The sequence below is a fragment of the Erinaceus europaeus genome, chromosome 20, assembly GCF_950295315.1.
Source record: "Erinaceus europaeus chromosome 20, mEriEur2.1, whole genome shotgun sequence".
Classification (NCBI taxonomy): Eukaryota; Metazoa; Chordata; class Mammalia; order Eulipotyphla; family Erinaceidae; genus Erinaceus; species Erinaceus europaeus.
This window is the reverse complement of record NC_080181.1, coordinates 18,628,638-18,636,302: the sequence shown is the minus strand read 5'-3', so window position 1 is coordinate 18,636,302 and position 7,665 is coordinate 18,628,638. Positions and strand designations below refer to the sequence as shown.

General features: G+C 45.3%; 1 pseudogene; it reads right to left on the bottom strand.

The window, feature by feature from the left end:
- Positions 1 to 277: 277 nt before the first annotated feature.
- LOC103113446 (large ribosomal subunit protein uL22-like) lies at positions 278 to 817 on the bottom strand (annotated as a pseudogene).
- Between the last annotated feature and the right edge of the window lie 6,848 nt (positions 818 to 7,665).

Genomic DNA, 7,665 nt, shown 5'->3' with positions numbered 1-7,665 from the left:
TAGGTGGGGAGCAGAAGCTCAGACCTGGGTCCTCATGCACAGCAGTGTGTATATGCACTCAGCTGGGTGTGCCACCGCCCGGCCCTGCAAGCTGATACTTTTAACAGGCTGAGAGGTCTCCCTGGCAATCAAGATGCTTAAAACAAACAAAACCCAAGATGGAACCTCCGATTATTGGAATGTCCAGTATTTAATGGACCCCACTTTGAATTTCAAAATGTATTTATCTATTTATTTATTCATTTTAGTTTCAGTTACATCTATTTTTATGATCAGATTATTCCTGGGCCATACATTTTTGGTTCTTCAGTTTCTTCTGGGATATTCTTTTTCCTCCTCTGGTTAAGGGACCGTCTGCTCTTTTTCAGTGAGGATCATCTCTGCAGCATGGAGAGCTCCTATAGGGGTTAATCCGACCATGAGCTCTGTAAGTTTGGTGTCTCATCTTCGGGGCTTTGTTCACCTGGATCTGCTCAATGACCACGGAATCTACATCTAGGCCCTTCAGTTCAGTGTTGCTCTCCGCGTTTTTAAGCATGTACAGCAGAAACTCAGCACTCTTCTTGGGCCACTGACCTTGAGTCCAGCCCCATTGTTTAGCCCGGCGACATCTACCAACACCGCCACTGTAATGACGGAAGGGCACACGTTGCTTCTGTGAAGTGACAGCCTTCAGATACTTGGTGGCTTTTCAGATATGCCTGCCTTTGATGGGCCGGGCAGTTTCTCGAGTGTTCTTCAAATGCACAAGAAGGTTTGAGCCTCTTGACTTGCCTGATTTTATTGGGTTTTCTGGGTCAAGAGAGTAGTGGACCATTGTGAGGGGTCACCTAAGGCCACTTGCAGGAAGAACTTTGAGTGTCTTTTTGTGTGGGTGGAGTGGTGGCAGAGGACAGTTGGCTTTGCCAGGACACCACCTAGATTCCAGCCCAGCCCCCACTGCACTGACAGTTCAGCACTGTCTTTTCTCCTTCCTTCCTCCCTCCCTCGCTTCCTTCCTTCCTTCCTTCCTTCCTTCCTTCCTTCCTTTTTTTTTTTTTTTTCCTCCAGGGTTATTGCTGGGGCTCGGCGTACCTGCACTGCCAATCCACCGCTCCTGATGGCCATTTTTTTTTCATTCTACTGGATAGGACAGAGAGAAGTTGAGGGCGGGGGAGATAGAGAAAAAGAGAAACAGACACCTGCAGACCTGCTTCACCGCTGGTGAAGTGTCCTCACTACAGGTGGAGAGTGATGGCTTGAACCTGGATCCTTGCACTTAGTAATATGTGAGCTTAATCGGGTGTGCCACTGCCTGGTCCCCTGTACTTTCTTTTTTCCTCTCCTCACTTCCTACCTCTGGCTCTAAAAAATAATATTATTTGGGGACGACTGGGAGATATTGGATATGAGTGGGTATTAGATGAAATTAGAGGTTACATCTTGTTACATGATAATGGCAAGTCTTGGAATAATATCATTGTCCTTATCCCTTAAAAAAACAGAATCATACATACACATTTGGAGGCATAATGTCAGTGGCCTGACATTTACTATCAAACACATCAGCCCAAACCAAACAAATAGATGGAAAAGTATAATAAAATGATAATTACTGTTAAAACCAGAGGACCAGTACCCCAGGATCCATTATATAAACTGACTAAAATATCTGAAACTACTCAATAGAAAAAAAGAGTACTGAGCAACCAAGGGCCAAGGGCATGGTAATTCATACACACCATACATGGCTATGAAAATGCTCCTGAAATCTTAGGACTTTTTTTTTTGTTGTTGATGAAATTTTTTTTTTCTTTTTCCTTTTACTGGAGGGATCAATGGTTGACAGTTGACAGTTGGTATGTGTGTAAAACTTCTCAGGCTTCTGCTCTAACACCTTACCTGGTCCTCCTCTATTGTCATGTTCCAGGACCTGATACATTTTCTTTCAAATTTTTTATTTATAAAAAGGAAACATTGACGAAACCATAGGGTAAGAGGGGTACAACTTTGCACAATTCCCACCACGAGACCTCCATATCCCACCCTGATAGCTTTCCTATTCTTTAACCCTCTGGGAGTATGGACCCGAGGTCATTGTGGGATGCAGAAGGTGGAAGGTCTGGCTTCTGTAATTGCTGTAATTGTAAATTTTGTAAGTGTAAATTTTTACGATAGAGACAGAGAGGGAGGGTGAGTGAGAGTATGGGGGGAGGGAGAGAGATGGGGGAGAGAGGGAGAGAGAGAGAGAGAGAGAGAGATCATCGCACCAATGTTAATTCCTTGATCACCCTGTATATACTGCTCTGGTTGGTACGAACAGTCTCCCTGAAGCAGAGGTTCTCAGAGGTTTTGCCATGTGGCTGCAGCATCTGAAATAGCCAGCTGGCTCAGTGTCCTGGTGTCCTGGCAAGGGAGCAGGCACTGGAGAAGAGTACATCAACTCTTACTGCTTCCAACCAGATGAAACCCACAGCACTCAGAAATGCATCTGTGACAGAAACTAAATGTCGCAACTCATAATCATATGTACATGGTAAGAGCGAGCTCAAGGACAACAGAATAGCATTGTGTAGAGGTTGCTTTGCTCTTTTCAAAACAGTTCATTATTACAGTTTTGGGAGGGGAGATTGGGGTGGGGTGGGGTGGGGTGGGTGGAGGCCGTTCTACCACATTCAAGTTTATACAGTCGAGCTCATCTTTTTACTTGTTGGTGATGCTGACAGATGCTCACTGAGTCACCACAGGAGAAGACGTGGAACCTCTGCCAGCATCTCTAGTCCACTGTGAGATTTGTTCTCTTGTCACATTACATTTCGTGCTTCTGTTGACTGTGATTTTTATTAGTTTATCTAATTTATTCGGACCTCTATTTCATGGAAGATGGCCTGCAGTCAGCAAGTCTGTCCAGTCAGCATGAAAGGTAAATATCAGTACCCACTCCACTACTTCATTCTAACCCACCCCTTCCAGTCAAAAAAGAGACACAAAAAATGTTTTTGGAAGAATTAATTAGTAAAAAAACTTTCAGGAAGCAAAATTTCAGGAGGCCCCACGACAGATGAGAAATATTGACCAGTTTCTTTAAAACCAGAAAGCAGTGTTGGTTGTGGGGGTGCAGAGCAGGGAGTGGGGTGCCATGGCAGGTTGAGTGAGTTTGGATAGAGACATAAATAGAGAGGAAAGGGGAAGAGAGAGAAAGAGAGGGAGACAGAGAGACAGAAAGACAACTGCAGCACGGCTTCACTCCTCATGAAGCTTGCCCCCTGTAGATGGGGACCAGGGTCTTGAACCTGAGTCCTTCTGCACTGTAATAAATGCACTCAACCAGGTATGCCACCACTCAGCCCCTGTGCTCGTGCTCTTATTCACATAACCCAGGGTGGCCTTTTGTCTACTCTCTTGTCACTATAGACTCCTGGTATATTCGAATTAGTGGTGACTGTGACTCTCAGGCGCATGGGTCCCACATGGGCAGGGGAGAGTTTTAGAGTAGTTACTCTCTGCCTCTCTGGCTTGGTGGAGGGTCATCTGTCAGCCCTTTGGGCTCTGTATCTCATTTCCAGCAGTTTCTTGGCCTTGGTTCCTCTGGAGCCATTCCAGGGAAGTAAGGTTTTTGGTTTTTTGTAGGTGGGGTGGGGGAGGAAGCAGACTGCCACCCCCTTGCAGCTCCTGCTGGTAGCCCACTGATTCTCTTTGGTACCTAAGCAGTCACACCCTAGTGCAGGTGGGTGACAAATGGGAAAAAAAACTGAGTGGGACAGCTGGGAGTGAGCCACTGCTCCAAGTCTGCCCCTCACACGGCTTTGTGCTCAGGAAACCTGCAAGATCAAGACACCCCAGGATGCTGTTGCTGAGGAGTTATTCTGATGCAGTCTCCGCCCCCAGGTTTTACTACACCCCGTGAATTCCTAGCAGTGCCCCCTTCAACCAATCCTGGCCCTACACGTCACCCCTGGTTGTCGCCCAATAAAAAGTCCCCTCACCCCCCCCCAACTCTGGAACTCTCCAACTCTGCAACTCTGGAACTCTGGCGGGGTTCCTAGGGGCAGGGCCAAGCGGGCCGTGAAACTAACTGGACTGATCCAATTTTCTTGGCGGGGGAGGGCTAGAACAAACCAATGTAAAGCATACAACAGGATGCTGAGTGAGTTCTGCCCACAGAACAGAGCTGGCTTTCCCAGCTCCCTCCTGGCCAAGGGATAGATGTGTTTATCCTGGAGCTTCCCTCCTTTCTCAAAAACATCCAATTGGGAGTCAGGCAGTAGCGCAGTGGGTTAAGCGCTGGTGGCACAAAGCGCAAGGACTGGTGTAAGGGTCCTGGTTCAAGCCCCCGGCTCCCCACCTACAAGGGAGTCACTTCACAGGCAGTGAAGCAGGTCTGCAGGTGTCTATCTTTCTCTCCCCCTCTCTTTCCCTCCTCTCTCCATTTCTCTCTGTCCTATCCAACAATGACAACATCAATAACAATAACAACTACAACAATAAAACAACAAGGGCAACAAAAGGGAATAAATAAATATTAAAAAAAAATCTAGTGCTCCTCCCAGCCCCGTAAAATGCTGGAAATGTGGGGGACTGAACCGTGTGTTCCCAGTGAGAAACGCACACCTGATCGCAAAGACTGAGCACTAAAAACCGGGAGGATCACACCTCACACTCATTGCTAGACTGACTACATGTCAAAATAACATGGTGGTCATGTGAAGCCTCTCCCCTTCAAGCAGAGAGCAGGGGCTGGAACCTGGGTCCTTATACACGGTAATGTGTGCTATCAACCAGGAGTGCCATGGCCCAGCCTCTTGTATTCAACTTTTCTTACCTGTTTAACAGTGCTGCTGACAGATAAGGCAAGAACAGATAAGGAGGTCATTTTGGAAGTTAAGATAACCTCAAGGGCACTCCAGTCTGTGGAGCAGACATGTCCCTAGGGAGCAGCTGTTAGTCCAGGCAAGAGAGGCCACTTGGGCTGGAGCCTAATATCTCTAAGATGGACCACTCAAGTATCCAGAGGTGAAATTGTGACAGGGAGTGAAGGAGGGAATGTAGAGCTGAGAGCGCAGGCCTTTCAACATCACGTGGCCATATTGGGTTAAGTCAAATGTATCATGGTCTCATGTTACAGAGATATTGTGATAGTTGAGGTCACAGAGGCCGCAGGTTCAATTCCTGGCACCACCATATGCCAAAGCTGAGCAGTGCTCTGATCTCTCTCTTTCTCTCTGAAGTAAGATAAAGAATTTTAAAAGGATGTTAAAAATATGTGTATCTCTATATAGCAACTAAGAAGTGAAATGACAGAGATGCCCCCACATTTCTCTTTTGAGCACATCTAGATTCAGGCGGAGGTAAAGCTGGCTCTCCTGGACTGAGATTACAGTCAAAGAGAGTTTGGGAAAGTTCTGGTAAAGGATGGCAACAGTTCTCTGGAAGGCAACAGTCCCATGCCTTGCCGTGCCTGGCAGAGCCAGCAGATGGTGAGTGAGCCCTGGGGGAAGGATGCTACACAGTCAGTCCCATAGTTGAGGCTGTTATCCCTTCCTGAACTTCCTGCCTTCAGTTGTTGGCCTAGAAAACCCCATCCCCACTGCCTACTTCTCCCCAAGTCTCTCTCTCTCTCTCTCTCTCTCTCTCTCTCTATCTGGCAAGTGGCATGGAGGATTCTTCTGGGTTGAACTTGTGAGCCCAGGGAGAGCTAAGCAGGCAACAGTTTTCATGTCAGATCACCAGCTTTAGTTACTTAGGACCACTCTCCCTTATTTTCAATTCTCAAAACATCTCAGTCATCACTGCTCTGGGCCTTGGAGCACACATGAAGACCCTTTAGATCTGAGCGCTGTAAAATGAGAAGGAACATATCTAGTTCTTGGTGGCATTACAAACCCTGTCTGTCATCATCCCTTTGGTGGGGTTTTGTAGCACCTGCTACTGTTTCGTGTCTGGGTTATATCCTGACTCAGAATTCCTGTTCATATAAAGTTGGCCTGAGTGTACCTGTGATAGAGATCAAGGAACTTAGAGAAGTGAGGCGAAGAAAGACAGGTGAGAGAATTCATGAGCAAAACATATACACACAAAGTAAATGAGAATTCCCTGATGAAAGATAGAATGGAAACTTCAATCAATCAATGTTATACAGCATACCAATGAAACAGGAAATATATATATATTTTTCAACAGATTAAAAAAAACTGACAAGATTCAGCAGCCATTTAAGATTAAAAACTCTTATGGATCGACCCGTCAACGCCCATGTTTAGCGGGGAAGCAATTACAGAAGCCAGACCTTCCACCTTCTGCATCCCACAATTAACTTGGGTCCATAATTCCAGAGGAATAAAGAATAGGAAAGCTATCGGGGGAGGGGATGGGATATAGAGATCTGGTGGTGGGAACTTCATGGAGTTGTACCCCTCTTATCCTATGGTTTTGTTAATGTCTCCTTTTGTAAATAAATAAATAAAAGAAATTAGGATGAGAAGAACCATTCCTTAGCATGATAAAGGTCATATATGATAAACCCATGGCCAGCATCATACTTGGGGGGAAAGCTAAAAGCTTTGCCCCTAAATTATGGAACTAGACAAGGATGTCCACCCTCACCGCTCCTACTTAACATAGTCCTGGAAATTCAATCAGGCAAGAAAGGGACATAAAAGGAAAGAAGTTAAATTATCATTATTTGCAAATAACATGATATTACATACAGAAAGCTCTAAAGACTCCAGCAAAAACTGCTATAAACTACTAATAAATTCAGCAGAGTGGCAGCATACAAGATCGACATAGATAAATCTGTGACATTCCTGTACACACATGATGAGTCAGAGAAAAATGACTGTAAGTAGCCACTGGATGTCATTGCCCCATGGAGTCCACCCTACAGGACACTCTAACTGTATTTCCTTTAATCAGCTGCTGTCAAAGAGAGCTAGAGGGAGAGAAAGATTTTCTATGATTCCCTGTATACTTTTAATCTGAAATCCTTTATTTTAAAAAATTTAATTAATTGTGTAGAAACAGAAATCTAGAGGGGAGGAGACGTAGAGGGAGAAATGGCAGGGGGACGTCAGTATCACTGCTTCACCACTCATGATGCTTCTCCCCTGCAAGTGGGGACTGGGGGCTTAAATCTAGGTCCTTCTATACTGTAATGTGAGCACTTCACTGGGTAGAACATCTCCTAGTTCCTGAAACCCTTTCAGAGTCATTGGCACTTTCCTACCAACTCTCTCACCTGTCATAGAAAATGCTTCCTTGTGTTTCCTGTTAGCTAATTTCATGGGTATTATCAGTCTTTTACACATTCCTAAGGATCTTCCATGTATAGGTACTGTTTCATAGTACTGTCATGAATTAGTTGCTTGAAAATTTCTTGTCTGCTATTTCAAAGGATTTTATGTCAGGATATAGATGCAGGAGTTTGCAGTCAATCATGCTCCATTTCTTTCATGCTGGAATAATTGGCATTGAGCCAGAACTGTCTTTTCTTTCCCTCCCCATTCCTTTCCTTTCACCCTCCTCCTCTCCTCCTCCTTCTTCTCTCTCTCTCCCTCCCTCCCTCCCTTCTATATATTTTTTTCAGTGCTGACACTATGAACCCAGTGCTCTTGTTGGCCATTTTTTCCATTTTATTAGATAGAACAGAGAGAAACCTAGAGGGCAGGGGGAGATAGAGAGGAGAGG